We start from the raw sequence: 22,254 nt of genomic DNA, 5'->3' as shown, positions 1-22,254 counted from the left end.
TTTCGTGACCCCAGTCTGTCTATGTATCTGTCTGCCTGTCGTCTGTATCGATTTTATTAGATACTCTTCGAAGCTACTGGACTAATTGTTGTGTAGTTATATATGTACTTTAGAAATATTGTGTAGATGAGAAAAAACTAACGGCTAACCAAAAATTTATCTAGTCATCCCTACCAAACAATTTGGTGATGGCACTTGAAAATTTTGCATTGTAAATGCTATTTAATTTAATAAAATAACATACTCTCATACTTGTGCTTTATGCATCAGCCTTGATTTTTTACCCTAGACATCAACATTTTACACTTTTAACATAGAAATTGTAAAGTTTAAGTTTATTAAGCATGGTAAGTTTCTAATCAAAATTTATTTGTTTCCACCGCACATAAACTTGTGATTCTATACTACTTGCGGTTTATCAATGAAATTAATATTTTTTAGAATTGATAATACAAGGTGATTAAACAAAAAATTAAAGAATGAAACAATTTATTTTATTGTTAAAATCAAGAAGGGTTCATCCCATTTTCCCGAAAATTTCGAAAGTACTGTTATTATTAGTAATAAACTGAATCTATTTAAATTGATATATGTACGCATCCTCCCTAAAAAGTTTTTCACAAAATTTTGTTGTGGAAAAACTCGCTCGAAACATAGGCATGGCATTTTACTTTGTTTGTACTTTAACAGTCCACACATATCTTTATTTTGCCATAAAAAAGAAAAATCGCAAAATAAAATTTTATTATTTTTCGCTGAAGCAGAATTTGTAGAATTGTACACAAGGGACGAGAGAAGTACTCTCCAAATAACTTTAGACAAATTTCTTTTACTGGCGTTTTAATTGTTAGTGTTGAGGTATAATTTTGGAAATTTTATTCTACCCTATAAAATTTTATTGGCAATAACGAGACGGACAGTAGTATTTAAGTTGTCGCGTGCCGGTAATCCCCAGATGTTAGAAAACAGAATAATCCAGGTCCGAACAGAGACCATCGTTACTCAGGAACGAAAACGACCATTATTTTATGAGTAGAACTACATGCTAAATGTTGCTCGACAAATTCGGATGAACTGGTGTGAGCCAGAAATATTTCTTACTATTGTACTACTGTCCGTCACGTTATTGTCAATCAAATTTTATAGGGTAGAATGAAATTTCCAAAACTATACCTTAACTTATTGTTTAAGTTTCAAAAATTTTTAACAAATGGATCAATTGACTCAGAATCTAAGATGAAGGTAATATACGTCAACATTTACTGGAATTAATAAGAATCTTATAAACTTCTGAACTTTTATGAATGACACAAAAAATTTAATGGGATATACACGAATATTTGTTTGTCATTGTACAAATCTTATTTAAAACAAACAACTAACTGTAAAGAGTTAATGATCAGGGAATAATTCCGACTCAACTTAACTTTCTACACATTAATCGACTGGATTGGACTTGACTAGACTGTTTGATCCCGAGGGTGATCCCTATTTAAACGGCCACGCGCCGCTTCTGAAGAGTTTGCGATCGCTGCTTCGAGGCCGTTCTTGAGCACCGAGACTTCCAGACATTGATCTAATAAAGGAGTGGATGGAGCCTTGTATACGTTTCCATACGCGAGCGAGTGTAATCAACACAAGAAAGAAATAGCAAGAGTTGTTATGCATCAGTGGGAAAAGGACGGCTGACCACGTAGCACGTGCTGGGTGGCAAAAAACGCTTCATTTGAACGGGAATTAATACGTTTTCTTACGAATTTGTTCAAACAATCAATTATCACAAACATTTGTTAATGAAAACTATATTTTTACAGTTTACATTAAAATTATGTGTAATATGAAACAACAAAAATCATGTTAAGTGATGGAGATAGTCTTTTAATAAAATGAAATGTATACAGAATCTACAATATATTACGAATTCAGTTAATACAATAATCTTCTACAAGTTAACTAATCTTGTAGTGTATGTTCACTGGTAAATCTGAAATTTTTAGGATAAAATTAATTAAACTTTCGATAAAAGTGACAGGGTGCCTAATTAAATTAAACATATTTAAGTGGGTGGAATTTTCTAGTAAAATCTATTTTCTAAATCCACGTACAAATAACTAAAACAATAATCAATAGATATCAAAATCCCTCTTTTTGTAGCAACAATCCATTTTTTTCGTAACTCGGAATGTTTAGGGAATCTAACAAATTTTTTAAATTATAATTACGAAATCCTTCGTCTCTATATGTGATTATTACCTATGAAATGAAACAGGATTGCTTTCTTTGCACGTTCTTTGCAATTATACGCACAACACGATTTCACGATGTTTAACAAATAGTCCGATAAAATACAACTTAAGAAGACTGTAGTCATTTAAATAAGGTAACTTGAGCCTAAAAAACGTAAATTTGCAAAAATACACCTTTAAACACCATGCGACAACACGAAAGAAACCGCCAGAAACACAGTGCTCTGCAGTTTCGCGTCAATGTTTTGCCACCCAGAGAGCCCTATCTCTGTCCCACTGTGTTGGCAACGCGCGTCTCTCTCTAAGTTACTTCCATATAATATTATTTCTATGCTTCCAGAGAACCACGTCTGGGCTTTTCTTTATTCGAACACCCCTGTCGGCGACGATGAATCAGCGGTCATCTCGGCAAGGTACCCACAGGGTACTGGGGCGGACTACGAGTTTATTTCGTGTCACTGCCTCTTCTTGATTCTGATCGTCGTGATCAGGAACGTCTTCAGCGTCACTGTTATTTTTAATGAGGCGGTCTAAATGAACAATCTTCATTTTTACCTTCGACCATCGTCGAATCCTGTGAACGACATCGGTGATCCTCAACACGACAGTATATGGACCTTCCCAACGTGCTGGTGACAACGACGTTTTCTTCTTCGGACGTTATAAAGCCATACCAAACCCCCTACCTAGAATTCTACTGAGTGAGGGTGTTTTCTTTCTATCACTTCCCGCCCGAATCTTGTGGCATACCATTTCGTGAAGGCTCAGCAGCTTTTTTTTCAGGTCACTGACTTGGTTCTTCAATTGGAAAGCTGAATAGGGTGTCACAAAATAGACGAAGTTCTCTTCCGAAAACTATGGGCGCTTGTGTCTGACCCGCCGTGTCATGGACAGCCTGAACGATAAGCCAGTATAGGAAAAGTGGAAGGTGTCGATCCCAATTTCTCTGATGTTCGGCCACCACCTTCGAAAAATGTTCTACCATAGTACGATTCAACGGTTGTTCTACCATTCTATCCGAATGCAGATGCAACGGTGTAGTTCTTGTCATTTATTCGTTTACCCCGTCCCAAAAAATTGACGATGTCGTCTCAACATTTTTTCGAATAATGCTCTCTGAAATATACAAAATATATATTATGACTTTTTACTTGTGGTTTATCAATGCACTCATAATTTTTAGAATTACTTATACAGGGTGATTAAAAAAATGAGAGTAAATTTATTTTATTGATTAAATTACGAACACCACAACCGATTGCTGTGAAATCATGTAGGTGTTTTAAACTTATCGTAAGCATGGTTAATTTGATATATAAAAATATCTCTTTATCTTTCTCAAAAAGTTGCCGAATAAATTCTGTCCACAATGTACAAAATATGATTATATCATTGCATTGAAAGTTTTTAAATTTCTTATACAGGCTGACTTATAAAAATTAATGAATGAGTTAATTTATTTTATTGATTAAATCGGTAACGGCCCACTTTATTTTCCTGAAAATTTGGGAATACAATACTGTTATCATTAGTATTAAACTGCACCTATCCAAAGTGATACACGGGTCTTTGGAAGAATGTTGATGACGTCACAAAATTTTGTTATTATTATTATTATTATTATTGAAAACGTTGGGCAGAGGCAGAGCCTATTATGCCCATCCGCCGAAAACAATTTTACAGCAACTACAATTTATTACTGCTTCTCACATAGGAAGAGTTCCGGTGTCAGATGGGTGTTAAGATGACTGGTACAAATATATACCCAGTTTGTTTTTAAAGGAAGCAGTTGTAGTTGCTTCAACGATTTCTACGGCTAAGCTATATTATTACCTAAAATTTAAACCAGATTTACTATCGTAAATTTTGGAGATGACGTCATTCCGTTGTTGGTGTGGATGATTCGCCAAATTTTGGTTAGTGTTTTACCATCTACACGAAAACGGAGATCTATTTTTTCGTACCCTAGGGGTCATCAAGTGTCGAGAAAACATAAAAGTAGCCAGTCGCCCATGGACTCGACTACAGTACTACCTTAGCTTACGCTCGGGAAGTAAAAAGGTTATCAATAGGTACTCGTGTAATACAATCAAAGACGGTAATAGATTTTCGAATGTTTGTCTTTTATCGTTGCATATTCAACTCAAAATTTAAAATTGATAGTAAACCAATAAGACAAAATTCTATTAGAGGCAAAAAAATCCATACCTGTCTTTGATTGTGATTTTTGTCACCCTCTCAGTGTACACAAGTGTCTATAGATGATTCATATATCGCAATACATCTACAAAACTGCATTTAAGAGATGGAGGCTACTTTCAACAATTTTTATGACTTATTTAAATTTTGATTGTAAAAATACAACTTTATACAGGGTGTTATTGAAAGGTACGTACAAAATAAAATCGGCAATTGCTGTCGAAGTATGGGTACTAAATTAAAAAAAAAATCAGGTAAAAGTGTTCTCCTTTTAGAGATAAAAATTATTAAAAATTATGTCCAAATTCGTTGTACCCCTCTGATAAAAAGGTCATCTTTCGTTTCTATACCAACAAAGGGGTCTCTTATTTTTTCATTATTGTAACAGTTGCTAGTATTTACTAAAATAAATTAATTTTACCTATTTATCATTCAGTAGCGTCTAAAAAGGTTGGATAGGGGTTAATTTTCCCCTTATAATTTTAAAAACACAAAATAAGTTTTTCAGGCTTCTTAGACTTCGCGAAGAATTGTCAATTTTTTTGTACGTACCTTTCAATAACACCCTGTATAAACATTTTTTCTTTCAAGCGACATAATACTTTAATTAAAAAAAAAATCAACGAGTGTATTAGATAATAAAATTGAGTAGGAAAACTATTATTGCTGTGGTAATAATGAAAGCCCCGTCCAATTTGATGAAAAACTAGATCAGTTCAAAATAAGTTATATCCTAATGCAAAGAGTAGGTGTGTGTGTGCTTAAAAGTCCCCAAAAAACCGTTCCTAGAATTTTCATCTACAGGAGTCAAATTGCTTGTGTCAACCATTGCAGTTACCCCACGATTTTAAGAAAAAAAACCTGTCAATAACTATAAAAAAAAAAAGAATGTGGCGAAGCAACTGCTTTTATAGCTCATTTCCTTCAAGAAAACTAGGAACTCCACGTAAGCATACAATCGGTGTTATTGTTTCTTAATTCTGACCGCTCGGTTTGCAAAATGGGGGTGAATCTTTCCCCTGGTTCCACTCCGAATAACAAAGCGAGCAGTACGCATTACACTAGCAATAACTTAACGCGCAAAATAGAAACGGCGCTGATTGTGGTCAATCGTTCGGGGTCGCCACATTTCGGTCACCATCGTTGTGAACTTCATGACGGGAAAGAATAGTGGCCACATCCACATGCGTGTTACAAGTAATTTTCTTCAGTTGGTAGAGCAGTGTTGTGGAAGTAGGTGCGTTCAATTATTTTTTGTGGATTTAGTGTTAAACGAACTTTCGCACCACCACTAAAATAAATATTCGTGAATATATCCTTCAGCACCCAGGAAATTGTACAGTGTAAATATTTAAATTTAAACATCACCTAGATTTATGTTGTGTGAATTGAATTTTGAAATGTTACCAAGTGTAGTGCAAATTTAGAATGTTACCCAGGATATACAACCCACACGAAAAAAATGATATTGTTAACAAGGTAAAATGTTTACTAAATTTCAAGGAACACAATGTGTTAACAACTTGCGTATAATATTCCTAATTGTTATTTTCCACTTGCTTTCTTTTGTAAATCTAGCGGTCAACATGTAAAAATAGCTTCGTTATAATTTTTAGAAGTGCGATGAAATGCAGAATACGTAACGTAACACCAAACTACAATTTAAAGATAGACAATTTGAACTGTTTAACAAGCATAAGCTATCAGTATATTTGCGCAATTAGTAATTCGGTGCAAGCTTGCTTTATTTTAATCATCTGATCATCCTCCGTGTGTGTAATAAAATTGTCGATAGGCGTCAGTCAAATCCATTTAGTGCACACAGTATGAAATATTCTTGATGAAGGGAATAAATATATTTGTGCCTCACAATGTAAAATGACGATTTTGAGGTGTTCAACAGCGGTGTATCTCGTAGCTTTCGTCTTGACTTTGTATAAAAATTCTCCAAGTTCTTATAAATTAACATCACAGTCTTGCATGCAGAGTTTTAGGAAATTCAGCGGAATAGATTTTTTCAACCACCTTTGTTCACATTCGTTTCAGAAAGTCTTAAAAAATTGTGGCATCTGAAGATTGCACAAACATACTACAGGTTTTTTTGCTCAATCTTTGTAAAAGATGACAATACCATGCAAAATTATATAATTTAAAATTATCGACAAAAAGGATTCTATAGTTTTTCAGGAACAATTTTAAATCACCAGTGAAAAAGTTTTGTTTACTCTTAACACTTAACTTATTATTCAAATAAAATTTTTCAAGTTCCATTTTAAAAATAGGACACAGTGCCTAAATTACAGTATTCGAATTAACAAAAGATGAAAAAATAAAAGTTAAAAAAGTTACCTTTTAATTTTTACTTCCCGAGCGTAAGCAAAGGAAGTATTGTCATCGAGTCCGTCGGCCGACTCTCTACTTTTACATTTTCTCGATGTTTCATGACCCCTAGAAGACGAAGAAATAGGTCTCCAGTTTCCGTCTGTTTGTCAGTCTGTCTGCCGTCCCGGATTTTTATTAGACAGATAATCTAATTATCTGTCTGATAATAATCGATTGTTATGAAATTTTGTATTTATATTAGGAATATTATGTAGATGGTAAAACGCTAACCAAAATTTGTCTAATCATCCCCACCAATAATGTGATGACGTCACTTCAGAATTGTACATAGTAAATGGGTTTTAAATTGCATAAAATAATATAGTCCTAAACATGTAGTTTACGACTCCGAATTGAGTTTTTACCTCAAACGTCCAGATTTTTTGAAAAAAAAAAATAAAATTATGAAACAACATTTTGCAATTTAATTTGGAATCCGCAAAACCGAATGCTTTGAAATCTTGCAGGTGATTTACAGTTATGATAAGCATGATAAATTTTTATTCAAGATATATTTACTTCTCCCTTCCAAAAAATTGATGGCGTCACCTAAAAACTTTGCCGAATACATCCTATCTAAAATGTACAAAATATGATGAGTCTTTACTTGTGATTTATCATTCTATTCATATTTTTACTTCCCGAGCGTAAGCAAAGGAAGTATTGTAATCGAGTCCGTCGGCCTACTCTCTACTTTTACGTTTTCTCGATCTTTCATGACCCCTAGAAGACGAAGAAATAGGTCTTCCATTTCCGTCTGTCTGTCCGTCTACAAAACCGAATGCTTTGAAATCTTGCAGATGTTTTAAGGTTATAAAAAGCATAATCCATGTTTAGTCAAAATATATTGGCTTATCCTCTCCAAAAAATTGATGACGTCAGCTCGAAAATTTGCCGAATATATCCTATCTAAACTGTACAAAATATGATGATTCTGTACTTGTGATTTATCACTCCACTCATATTTTTTGGATTTGCATATACAGGGTGACTCAAAAAAATTAATGAATGCGTAAATTTATTTTATTGATTTACTCAGGAAGTACAAAACCGAATGCTTTGAAATCTTGAAGATGTTTTAAAGTTATCATAAGCATGGTAAGTTTTTGATCAAAATGTATTTGCTCATCCCCCTTAAAAAATTTATGACGTCACCACAAAATTTTGCTAAATAAATTCCATCTAAAACGTACAAAATATGATGAGTCTCTTCTTGTGATTTATCATTCCGTTCATATTTTTTCGATTTGCATATACAGGGTGACCAAAAAAAATGAATGCCTAAATGTATTTTATTGATTTAATCAGGAACTACAGAACCGAATGTTTTGAAATCTTGCAGATGTTTTAAGGTTATAAAGAGCATAATAAATTTTTAGTCAAAACATATTTGCTTATCCCCTCCAAAAAATTGATGGCGTCAGCTCCAAAATTTGCCGAATATATCCTATCTAAACTGTACAAAATATGATGATTCTGTACTTGTGATTTATCACTCCATTCATATTTTTTGGATTTGCATATACAGGGTGACTCAAAAAAAATTAATGAATGCGTAAATTTATTTTATTGATTTACTCAGGAACTACAAAACCGAATGCTTTGAAATCTTGAAGATGTTTTAAAGTTATCATAAGCATGGTAAGTTTTTGATCAAAATGTATTTGCTCGTCCCCCTTAAAAAATTTATGACGTCACCACAAAATTTTGCTGAATAAATTCTATCTAAAATGTACAAAATATGATGGGTCTGTACTTGTAATTTATCATTCCATTCATATTTTTTGAATTTGTATATACCGGGTGACTCAAAAAAAATCAATGCGTAAATTTATTTTATTGATTTACTTAGGAACTACAAAACCGAATGCTTTGAAATCTACTGCGAAAAGAAAACATAATAGGCATGCAGTCGTCACGTTTCCGACAGCGAGGGAAGTACTGTCTAAACTCTTTAGAGCAATTTTTTAGATTTGCTTTACAGGTCGCTCAAGAAAATTAATGAATGAGTCAATTTATTTAATTGATTAAATCATGAATAGTTCACTCCATTTTCCCGAAAATTTGGAGATACAACACTGTTGTTATTAGTTTGTATTATATCGCATGTAATAAAATAAAATTTAATAAGAAAAAAAACATAATAGGCATGCAGTCGTCATGTTTCCGAGAGCGAGGGACGTACTGTCTAAACTCTTTAGACCAATTTTTTTTTATTTAATGCATATTTACAGAAGTACATGGGTGGTATTTATACCATATGAAATATCCTTGAGAAGAACGTCAGTATCCCTGTGTCTTTTTTGAATATTAAAAAACATTGTTAAAGTTTATTTAGACATAATTTCCCTCGCTTCTGAAGTACCAGTCCAACAAATCCCGCTTCTTCGAAAAATTATAACGGTTTGTTTTGCGAAATTTTTATTGTTATGAACCTTTGTCAGATAAAAAAAATGGTCGAAGGTTATTTCGACAGAACTTCCTTCGCCGTTGAAGTACAATCCGACAAATCCCCGTTTTTGAAAAATTATAACATTTGATTTTGCGGTATTTCTTTTGAGATAGATCAAGTAAAAATGCGGTACGCACAAGTGTGGACAATGTGAAATACATAGATAACTAACGAGAAAAAATGTATTCTCAATTTGTTTTAACTCTTGACTGTTCATGTTTATAATTCCACAAAGAATTCTACTATTAGCACATTCCGATAACAAGCATCAGCACCATTTTTATTAATGCTATGAAGTATGAAATAATTAAGCGCACTCTAGAGGAGTATTGTAATCGAGTCCATCGGCGGACTGGCTACTTTCAAATTTTCTCGATGTGTCATGACCCCTATGGTACGAAAAATTAGGTCTCCCGTTCCTGACTGTGTCCGCCCGTCCGTCCGCTGTCTGTGACACTACCGGACCAATTTGTCAAAGTTTACACGTGTATTATGAACGACGTGTAGATGGTAAAACCAGAGAACATAGAGAACAGTAAATCCATGTCACGGGTGTGACAGAATGAGGACATTTTTTACTTTTCATTGTAAATCAGAGATATTTTGGAACAAATACCATTGGTAACATGTAGATTACAGTGTCGAGAATTATTTATAAAAAAATTGACAAGATACAATGATGGGTAAGAGACAGAGAAAACAATAGGTATATGGCGTCACGGATGTGATTCGTAGAAAATTGAGTGTAATATTTTAACGACAAATTTTACTATTTCTGCGAATTTCAAAACCATTTTTGTTTTTCCTTCAATACACAATCTAATGAAGACTTGGTAACAGTTTTTGGTCATAAATTGCTTGGAGTAACTCATGCAATTTTACACTGTATCATTTTAAATAGTGTCACGGGTGTGACGTAAATTTGCAACGGGTGTGACTTACATACCTTGGAATATTAAAAATTATAGTAAACCTGGCATAATAAAATAAAATTAAGTAGGTATATCACAAGAGGAACAATTTTGTTAACGTTTTAATATTTTAACATTTTTGACCTGGGTATTATTCACACAATTGTAAAATCAAACAGTTTACCTTTTGTTTCTTGATCCGTGTATTTCAAATTTTGAGTACCAACAACTAGAATCAAGATGAACACTCCTAAAGCACAAGAACCGTAGAGAAGCGATGTAGATATTATTCAGTTATTTTATTTATTCCTTTTTGTTCTTTTGTGGTAACTGCTAAGAATAGAAATTCCGTATATGTAAAGATCCCTACATATACGAAATTGATTGCAACCAAATTACTAGATTTACATGCCCTACCTTTGTGTAAAAACATCCTGAACGGTTTATACTATATATTTATTTGCTAACGGTGTACAAGAGGCAAAGATAGAGGTCCATTTTCCTTTGTATAATTTTGAGGAGAAAACCAAGGTTTGTTTCAATCCTTAAAGTTCACAGAACACTCGTAATTTTTTTATACGTGCACTTATATTTTTTTTAATTTCATATACATTGCACTCACCATCAAGAGCAATTTGGAATCAATGTTAATTTGATTTAATTTTAACTTTTGTACGTTCGGACTTGTCACACCCGTTGCATTTTTTTTAGAGTTTCTGCTTTTTCATTCGAGAAATTTGATGAACGCAATAATAATCTGTTTTTTATTTTGTATACCAGTATTTAACTTGCGGATGAATTGTTTAAACCATTCCTATAAATTTTTATTAAAATACAATCACAGGCGTAACATAAAATCTGATTTATATCCAACGCTTAAAAATAATAATATTAAGTAGATTTTGGGTGTTTGATATAAGGCATATTAAAATTTATCCTTCAATGTATTTATAAAATTATTTATGATTTTCATGTGCTTTGTTCTAGAGAAAATACGATTGAATCAAACCAAACACAAAGAGCTAATAGAAGTGTTAGTATGAGCATGGTTTAAAAAAGATTAAATATTTTACATTAACAGAATTTTTTTTTAAGAAACAAATATGTCGGACGATTAAGACTTTAAACTTTTGATTTTCAACATTCTCATATTTGTGCAACTTATTTCATTTTTTATTCACTCAGGCTCATTTCGTGTGGAGACACTGAGAAGCGTCATTGTTTAAATCAGACGACGGTTGAGGACTCCTCGATTTATGTTCGCAGCAGTGTTTGGTTTCTAACTAGGAATAAAATTAACTAGAAGAAATGTTATATTTTTAACGACACATTTTACTTTCGACAAATTGACAATAGATTTACCAAAATATTACAAGCTGCTTATTGTTTTAGGTCACACGAATTACAATTATAGTGAAACGAGATTATTACTTGTCATCGACTATTTAAATTTGGCGGTTGAGGACTTCAACAAAAACACTAATAAAATTTTGTCTGACCATTCACACCATCAATGTAATGACGCCGTATCAAAATTGTGCATAGTAAATGGGTTCTAAATTACTTATATAAAATAACATACTCATTGACCTGTGGTTTACGAATCCGTTCTGAGTTTTTAACCGAGAGATGCAGATTTTTGGAAAAAAAATCAATATTTTATTACAATATAACATTTTGTAATTTAATTTTAAATGTGCAAAACCGAATGCTTTGAAATCTTGCAGACGTTTTATATAAGGCGTGTTGCACACTATCGGCAATTCAACTGGCCGGTCAAAAATCCGGCAAAGCCTTGTACACATTACCGGCAGCCGAAATTTGTTACCAAAACTACTCTCTTTTCGTGTTAGCAACTGTGAGATAATACAGTACCATTGTTTAAGTGTACTAATATAAATATATTTGAACAATTGTAGCATGTTTCAGCTCAAAAAAAATACATCCTTTGTAAAAAAAATGATTGCTGCTGCAACATTAGCAGTTGTATATTGATTATATCAAAAGATTAGGTATATGCAAAACCATCTAAAAGAAAAATGATTTTTGGTGTACCGGCGCCGGTAAATTCGACGTCAGTGGACAAGCAGCCATAACCACGTTTGTAATAATTTAATAAAACAGCATTGAAGGTTTTTTAACCGGCCGGCTGCCGTGTGTCTGCCGGCCAAAATATAAACCGGCCGGCAAATCTACGATGCCGGTAAATCTGCTGGTGCCGGCAAAAGCGTGCAAAATTCCGCAAAATAACTTCGCCGGTTTTTTCACCGACCGCGGCGAGGCGACCAACCAGTGGTTTTCCATGTTTTTTCTTCAACGTAATAAATACAAAAGTGCTGATGTTGCAGTAGCCGTTTTTAAGGTTATCGTGAGTATGCTTATTTTTTTTATTTTTTTTTTCAAAAACGACGACTCATTTCGAAATTTTGTCGAATAATAAATCCTATCTAAAATTTGCAAATTTGAACTTTTAATCAAACCATATTTGATGAGTCCATCCTTGTTGAGTTCCCGTTGTATTGATATTTTTTAGAATTACTTATACAGGGCGACAAAAAAAATGAATAGTTAGTTTATTATATTGATTAAATCAGAAACGGTTCTGTCCATTTTCCCGAAAATTTGGAAATGCAAAACTATTATTATTAGTGTAACACTGCACTTATCCAAATTGATGTACGTATCCTTGCAAAAATGTACCTAGATGAAGTCATTGCAAAATTTTGTAAAAGCAAAACTCATTTGAAACATGCCTTACTTTACATTTATTTTAACATTACATACATATCTTTATTTCAACTTATTTTTAATTTTAACAGAAAAAAATAAAATTCGCAAAATCAAATTTTATAATTTTTCGAAAAATCTGGGATATTCTATTTACTTCAAGTGCGAGGAAGTTCTGCCGACCAATTTTTATAATAAAAGCTTTTGTGGTGTTGACTTGATTTATAGCCACCATTTTGTATAACATGTATTAAATTTGGGAATTTTATTTTTTATGATTTCAGTAATTTATTTTTAGTTTAGGCACCCTGTGTAAGAAATTGTAAACACTATGAATTGATAAACCAAAAGGAATAACTTGCACATTTCGGATGACGTGGAAGCGGGTAAACGGATGAATTTTGATGAACAATGTACATGCTTACGATAACCTTAAAAAATTTGCAAAATTTCAGATCATTCAGCTTTGCAGTTTTAAATTTAAATGTAAAATATGGTTTAGGAGTAAATACATATGTATGTTATTTTATAAAATTGAAGTGATATTTACCAAGCAAAATTTTGAGATGACGTCATCAAATCATTGCAGGGGATATTCCTAACATACATATAAAACTTGACAACAATCGGTCAGGTACTTCCGGAGATTATATATCTAATAAAAAACGACACAGACGATAGACAGACAGAAACTGGACAACTATTTGAGCGTAAGCTAAGGAAGTATAGTAATGGACGACTTTTATGTTTTCTCGACGTTTCACGACCCCAAGAGTACGAAAAAAGTAGTCTCCCGTTTCCGTCGATCATTGTGTTTCTTCGTCATAAATCTCATTGTATCTTCATCGTCTGTCATCTGTCTGACTACCTATATCTGTCCATCATCCGTTTTTTGTGTCTCCCTCTAAATTTTATGAAGAACCTTCCTCTTGAAATATGAGTGGACTTAATTTTTAACGGGTGTTTAATTAAAAATCTGGTCAAAAGGGCTCTTGTTTTATTTTTTCAGAATGTCGGAAACGACATACGGAAAAAAACCAAAAGCTGATGACAGCTCTTGACCAAGTTTTTATTCAGACAACCGATATTATGGTACAATATCCCCAAAAAATTCAGGAAGTTATTAAAAAGAGGCTTTGAAGAAGTACTGGGGGACGCTTCGAGTCCTCGTATTTTTCGATAAGCCGCCTCGCCTGCGAAGTTCCACTTTCAATCCTTGTGATGTAATATCCTATATTTTAGATGCATACATGGTTGCATTTTTCTGTTCCAAAATATTTTTGTTTACAGACAACATTCGTAGTTTACTAAATGTGCTACTCGACGCTAATGTTGAGAAACATGTTCTACTACACCGAAAAATGTGTGGTATCTAATTTGATACGTTCTATATTTAGTAAACCATCGTAAAACTGGCGAACAGATTATTTATTTGCTTAACGCCATCATAAATGGGTTGCCAGTATAAATAAAAATATCCTATCATTGGCCTGTCCATCAAATTGAATAGAAAAGTTTATTTAGTTATCGGAGTCGTATTTTATAAAGTATTGAATTACAAGAATTATAATTAAAATCTGAAGTAAAACATGCGGCTTAAATAAACGATACGTTACAAATAAACAGTGACTTCAAGTATAAGTAATTATCAAAATCAAATTTTCCGGTTAATATGGTAATTACTTTTGTTATAGTTGTTTGGCTTACCCTGAAAATTAAATTGTTAAAAATGATTGTTAAATAATTGTGTAATTATTTCATCACACGTTAACCCTCGATCTTTACTAAGTAACCGTTTTTAATTAGAATTAGTAAATGGTTATTACATATTCCATTTGTTTTAGTAACCACGTAAGCATGACGAATAATAGTAGTCAATTAGCAAATTACAAGATTATATTGTTAGAACTTTTTTGAAGTTTTTTAGACTTGTACGCATCGAAAAAAATCTTCGTGCTTGTTAATAGACTTAACTTTATTTATATCGCTTCTAAAAAGATGTGATATATACTTCAGAATCATCAAAATGGTGTCCACAATTGTTACGATCATAGTTACAAAAAATTGGTCGACAATTACAAAATTTAATAATGCAAATTTAATTTTTTTATGATAACCTCTATAAGTTAAAATAAAGGTATGTGTGGTTATAGGTAAACAAGCATGTTATGCATATGTTGCACGTGAGTTTTTGTACAACATTTTGTCAAAGATACATATCAATTTGAATCAGTCAAATTCCGGAAATTTATTTATCAGTAAAATAAATTGCCACAGTTATTAATTTTGTGAGTCACCTGTGTAAGTAATCGTAAAAAAAATTGATTGCATTGATAAACCACAGGTATAGACTTATCATATTTTGCATATTTTGAGATGACGTTATCATTTCTTGGGAGGAGATAAACGGATAAATTTTGGTTAACAATTTACCATGCTTCTAAAACACCAAAAATGTTTGCAAGGTTTCAAAGCATTCGATTTTGCAATTTCAAAGTTAAATTGTAAAATGTTATAAAATTTGATATTTTCCTCAAAAATCTGGATGTCAGGGATAAAAACTAAACACGAATGCATAAATCAAAAATTGTAAAATTGCCCTCTTTTTGAAGGAGGGGAGGTGGCATAAACGAAAAGATTTACCATGGTTACGGTAATAATCTTAAAACGTTTAGCATTCGGTTTTGCAGTTTCAAGGTTAAATTGTAAATACATATTTGTAAATAATTTAATTTTTTTAGTGATAACCCCCATAAGTTAAAATAAAGATATGTGTGAACTATAAAAGTACCTATAGGTAAAGAAGCATGCGTATGTTTCAGGTGAATTTTCCCATAAGAAAATTTTGTGATATCAACACTTTATCAAGGACACAAATCAATATGAATAGTTGCAGTGTAATGCCAATAACAACAGTACTGTAGACTAAAATTACCTCATTCAAGCTACAAGTATGAGTTAATAATATTTTACATATTTTAGACAGGATTTATTCCGTAAAATCCTGAGAACCGTAATTTTTTTGGGAGGGGATAAACGGATAAATTTTGATTTACGATCTACAATGATTACGATGACCTTATAGCGTTTGCAATATTTCAGAGCATTCGGTGTTACGAGTGTTGCGCGCCGCGGTTACCTTACCCCACGTGTCAGGTCTAATACCTAGAAAGGTCAAAGGAGACTATACTACTATACAAAAACAACTGTAATTACTTTATAGATCAAATACACTAGCAACATATTTTATAAGTGTCATATTCTGTATTAGCATACTAATATCAAACATGTGTGCAAATTTATTGTAATGATAACTTCATACATAACAGAAATTGGTGCTTTCGCTAGTGTATTAGTGGTATATACATTAAGATAAAACAAATGTTCTTACTTTGAGTTATATCTAGAAACCAAAAAAAAATTATTTTGACAAAAGCCAATAGCGATTAGTTTTATTATTGATTAGATTTAACAAGAAACGTATAGAAAGAACACTACAACAGTACCTAGTAAAATTTTATTGGTATTTTAATGTGTACCATCAAGGTTGGACCCACAAAACCATAGATCACAATTTCAATGCAACCCTGGATGTTTCTAAACCACTATACAGTGGCGGCACGCTCCTTTTGTTGGCGTCATTATCCCCTTGCATTGTCCGACAATCCCTCAAAGTAGCAGTTGTAAAATTTTACTAGGTATACTGGACGTAAACATATTGTGCGTTTATGGCTTTGACGTTTAAAGTACTTTACAGCGGACCTTTCATAAAACGTAGCAAATGCAAACCATGGCACGTGTCAGTGACGGCCGAGACAGTACTATCCTGTGATTTTACCAGAAAAGTGTGAAGCCATAAACACACAAAATGTTTACGTCCACTGTACTATTGTAGTGTTCTTTCTGTACACTAATGTAGGTTTCCACGAGATGACAATGACAATGAGGTGAAATTAAAGCTAGAAAGTTTGACTTCTCTATGCCTCTTTCAAGATATACACCATCAAATAGCTGATGATCTTTAAAAATTTGCGTTGAACTGCTTGTAGATTGAAAATATGTACATTATAGACCAAATAATACTAAGGAATAGAACAGCAGGACAGTAAGTGTTTAAATGTTCGAGAGATCCTACAGTTCCTACATAAAAAAAAACATAGTATTTAAATAGTAATCGAGTCCGTCAGACGACTGGATGCTTTCATATTTTCTCGATGGGTCATAACCCCAAAAGTACGAAAAAATGGGTCTCCCGTTTCCGTCTGTCAGTATGTCGGTCCGCTGTCCGTCAATATTTTTGTTAAACAGATAATCTCCGAAACTACTGCACCGTTTTGCTATCAAATTAATGAATCAGTCAATTTATTTTATTGAATATCAATAATATAAATATATATATCTGTTTATTTTCCACAGAAAGTTGATGACGTTATCTAAAAATTTTTCCGAATAAATTCGGGTACAGGTGAACTCGGCACCTAGCCTAATCCGCCATAAAATAAACACGCCAATTCGGCACCAGCAATTTCAGGTAATTTTAAAAACTACCCTTTGACGATAGGCCAGCTCGACACCAACCACCCGCTTCAGGTAGTTCATGAATATACCGGTAGTAGCAGCTTATGTATATATATATTAAAATTCAGTCTATATACATCCCAGCAGTGATAAAAACACGTAGGGTTCGACAAGCCGTATTGTTTTTAGAAAAAAAATTGCATCAACTTAAAAACGGCATCTTAACAGACTACGAATTCGTTAAATTCGTATCGCATAGATACAAAATTTGTAATTATTAATAATAAAATTAATTGTATATAAAATAAATCATTGTATCTAAGTATTTACATTTAATAAAAAGTATTTCATCTAGTTTTCAATTATTACACAGGCCTGCAACAAAAAACGTGTCTTAACTTTGACAGGCTGTTGGTCTACTAGATTTATGGATATTGATAACGGAAAAAAATTGCAAAAAATTCCAGCACGTATAGATCCCCCCCCCCCCCTCCACAAAAAAAGAATAAGTTGAATAAAATTCTAAGTCTCAAAAAAAGACATATTGTTTAAATAACATAAAAATATGTTTTTTAACAGGAAATATTTGTACAATTCATTAAATTAAAACACTTGTTACAAAATATCTTTTATTACTTAAAATCATATATAGGTAAATGATTTTACCTACATATACATATAGCAGTGTTTTTTTTTTTTTCAAAAAACTTTATAGAAACGAAAGTAAACAATGGTGTCACATTATAGGATTTCAACAAAACAATGTTTATTAACAAGAATCCTCGAGTCATCGCTTAGATTTTTAAACGCTAATCACGAGAAAAAGCTATTTAAAACATTCTATCACCTACAAATTTTAAACAACCAAAAAATTAAGTAAACAAAGTAAAAAATAAAATCGGTTCTGTTAACAGAAAAATCACCTCATCCAATAAATTTTTGTATGCAGATTATGAAAAAAATCTATTACAGTATTTCTATAATATTCTCATACTACTTAAAAATTTCAGTTTTAATCTTGTTTTACAAATAAACCTTACGTGAAAGCGACAAACAGATATCATAGACGTAATCAACGCTAAAAAAAACTACCCAAGACAGCCATCAGAACAAAAACAAATTTTCAAAAGTTAAATTTGCAGACTTGTGTTATTTATTTGCACATAACGATTTGACTAGAGGGAAGATATCTCGGGGAGTGGGCGGATTAACCCTTGTTACCATACCTGCTGCTGTAGTGCCAAGTTCACCGATCTTTATTTGGGGCTCGGTGCCGAGTTGGCCTATCGTAACTACCCGCAAAATTTACCTGTGATTAGTTGGTGCCCAGTTGGCGTCCGCCCATAAATTCTACCCAAAATGTGCAAAATATGATGAGTTTTTACTTGTGATTTTTCGTTGCATGCATATTTTTTAGATTTGCTTAAACAGGTGGCTCAAAAACATTAATGAATGAGTCAATTTATTTTGTTGACTAAATCAGGAACGGCTCACTCCATTTTCCCAGAGAATTTTGGGAATACAATACTGTTATTTTTACTGTTACACTGCACCAATCCAAGTTGATATACGTGTCCTTGCAAAAAATTTGATGTTATCACAACATTGTGTAAAAAAATACTCAGCTCGAAAATGCTGATATGTTTCGTTGTACTTCAAGAGGCGAGGGAAGTTTTGTCGAAACAACTTTCGACCAATTTTTTTGTAAACTGCACGAACACACAATTTATGTAATGTAACCTTTCTAAATGTTAAGTGAAAAGCAGTGTAGTTAAGTCTAAATACTTGAAGAATGTTTTATTTATTTTTGAAGATAACCTTAAATACAATGACAGATCATGACATTTAATTAATAATTCGAATTACTTCGAATCGTATTATGGAGCGGCAACAACAAATAATTCATTTGTTTTCAATCAAATGAAAGTTTCATGAGTTGTCGTGCGCATGCCCTGGAAGGCTAATGAAGTAATGGAGTAGCATAGTTTTGGAAATTTCATTGTACTCTATAAAATTTTATTGGCAATAACGAGACGGACAGTAGTATGTACAATAGCAAGAGATATTTACAACTTAAGTTGCCGCGTGCCGGTAATCCCCAGATGTTAGAAAGCACATTGATTAACAGAATAGTCCAGGTCCGAACAGGGACCATCGTTACTCATGAATGGAAATGACCATTATTTTATGAGTACAACTACTTGCTAAATGTTCTCAGACAAATTCGAGTGAACTGGTGTGAGCCATCGATATTTCTTACCACTGTACTACTGTCCGTCTCGTTATCGTTAATAAAATTTTATAGGGTAGAATGAAATTTCCAAAATTATACAACCATTTTACAATATGTGATGCGCGAGTTTGTAACTAGTTAGCGGCAATTCTTTTAGCGGCATTACAACGCATGCTAGTTAGTTATAAAATGCAACGATTATGGTATTACAATAGTTGTACTTAGAATGGAGAATTTAGAAAAAACAATTACATATTGTTAACGGCAATCAAACCTTACTGGATGCACTGGAACGGGAGCTTATGAAGGTTAGGTAATAAAGTACATATGTATTATGATTATGCTTGCAATTTGTATTAAAATGCAATAGATCGTTATTTATCTTATAATTTTTCGAAAAACCTGGATTTATTGTAGTGTACTTCCAGGACGAGGGAAGTTCTGTCAAAATAACCTTCGATCAATTTTTTTTTCTTTACAGTGTTCTGCTGTTATACATTTTATTTGTATGAATAGACGTTATCAAGAATAAAATGTGACAAAATCAACTCGTAGATATAATTTTTCGAAGGGGAATTTTTTGGATTGTACTTTGGGAGTGAAAATTGGTTCTGTCGACTATTTTTTTCCAAATGAAAGACCCAAGTAAAAGTAGAAACAGCCTTATAGGTCACACTACAATTGTACAACGTTGTTGTTTATGTAGAAGCTGTTAAAACACTTATGCATGTTGATTAGAATGAAAAAATTAAGTTCTAGACTCAAACACAGTTTTCAACAAATCGCACCCATAACACCACAAATTAATTTCTTCACCCGAACTTATTTATCATTATATTTTAACAGTATTTCCATAAATGGTATGTTGCACTGCAACTTAAATTTTACCTGTTGTTTCTGCTTTTAAATATTTGTAATTTGAAAAACAAAATTCTCCATATTGTTACTTCTGTGTATGGGATAACTGATTATCTTAGCGGTCTTTTTTCTTGCGCGTTTTTTCTTTACAAAATTTTGCAAAGACCTATATCACTTTGGATGGGTGCAGTGTAAAATGTCTCTAAACAACTCATTCCAAAAAATTTCAAACCACCCCGTCTATATGGTCTTCAAAAAATTCACAAAAAGGGTGTTCCCCTAACATCTATCGGCAGCATCATCGATTGCCCCACGTATGCCGCTTCTAAATATCTAGCAAAAATACTAAAGGATTATACGGTCAAAAGCTCTTCAATGTCCTCAGTTCCAAACATTTTGTTCAACTTCTCTCGAATTGGTCATTGCGCATTCTGGTAAGCTTCAATCTCTGCTGACAGTTATTTAAAACTAGTATTTGCTCAGAGCTCCGTTTTGGGCAATGACTTGTGTTAGTCTATTTGGCGTTGAGTGGATTAATTTTCGAATATCATTTTCATTGATTTCTTCCCAACAAGTTTGAATTCGCTCAGATAATTATCGACACTTTGTGGTCTAGATGTGTTTCAGAATCAAAAGTATTTGCTCTTAAATGATTTAAACAAGTAGCATCTTTTTTTAGCTCTGCCTGAACCAACTTTTTGTAATAATGACTGGTCCTGTTCCCGGCGTTTATTAATTCTTAAAATTACACTTTTGTTTCAATTGTGGTTACCGCAACAACTAAAATTGACCAACCATCTTCCAGTCATCTAACATTTTTGAGGAGAGTCAAATGGTGAGGCATACTTGCAACCTGTAATTGATTATGATGATATCGACCACGGTTGTAGAATAGATAGATAGGTTGGTACACTAGCATATATCAGTATATCCCTGGTTAGGGGCGCTAATTGTCGATCGCATCGCCTGCTCCTAGAGGACCAAGGGACTACAGTTGCTATGGACATCTGTTGATAATAAGCGGATATTAATTAATAAAAAAAATCGTACCATCGATTCCGATCAAATGGCATGTCATCTGAAAATTTTGTTGTGAATTGCCAATCACAAAGCACCGGAAACGAAAATCCCAAAGTAACTAGAATTATTTCCGCTCGACAAGGTAGAGGCGCTAACTGTACGTGTCCTTTCCGTAGATACATATAGGCATTGGCATGAAGCGTCGTCATCCCGAGCCGTTAGTGTACAAACTTATCTATTCTACAACCGTGATATCGACTAATTAATATTAGACCGATGATTTTTTGACAAATCATGTCAGTAAATTGTCGACAATAACGTTTACAGCACTCTAAATATGCTGTACGCTTTTTCATTGAATAGAACTGTATCATAGTCGCTGTTCCAGATTCGGTATCAATTATTCGTCAAACTCTATATCAGGGTGATAAACCGGATATTCTAGCTAATTTTACTCGAAAAATGCTCAATGTCCACATACTTTGTTTTCCATAGTCAATTCTATCAATGAGATCACCTCTGTCTCCAGTCGTTGCAAATATTTTCATAGAATCTCTTGAACAAATCGCTTTACAGTCGTCAAATTTGTAACCCAAATTATGGCTTCGATGTATGGATGATACTTTTATTATTTGGTCCCATGGCAAACACACGCTTTCAGTCTTCTTGAATCATCTCAATCATCATGAAAGTTGGAGAAACTATGGG

The 22,254-nt window shown here is 32.9% G+C and overlaps 1 protein-coding gene across 7 annotated transcripts in view; it reads left to right on the top strand.

Annotated features, from left to right (window-relative positions):
- The window catches only part of LOC135143095 (frizzled-2), a 140,153-nt gene that overhangs the window by 91,508 nt on the left and 26,391 nt on the right, over positions 1-22,254 (top strand). For 2 of the 7 annotated variants that reach the window (XM_064074951.1, XM_064074947.1), the window contains exon 1: positions 5,627-5,788. The exons of 3 other annotated variants lie outside the window; for them this stretch is intronic. The gene's annotated coding sequence lies outside the window, so the exon portion shown is untranslated. Of the gene's footprint in view, positions 1-5,626; positions 5,925-22,254 lie in introns of those variants that run through there. 2 more of the 7 variants (XM_064074948.1, XM_064074944.1) reach the window with 1 other exon arrangement.

This window comes from Zophobas morio, unplaced genomic scaffold (genome assembly GCF_036711695.1).
Source record: "Zophobas morio isolate AGI-343-1 ecotype UQ-CSIRO unplaced genomic scaffold, CSIRO_AGI_Zmor_V1 ptg000058l, whole genome shotgun sequence".
Classification (NCBI taxonomy): Eukaryota; Metazoa; Arthropoda; class Insecta; order Coleoptera; family Tenebrionidae; genus Zophobas; species Zophobas morio.
This window is presented reverse-complemented; position numbering and strand designations above follow the sequence as displayed.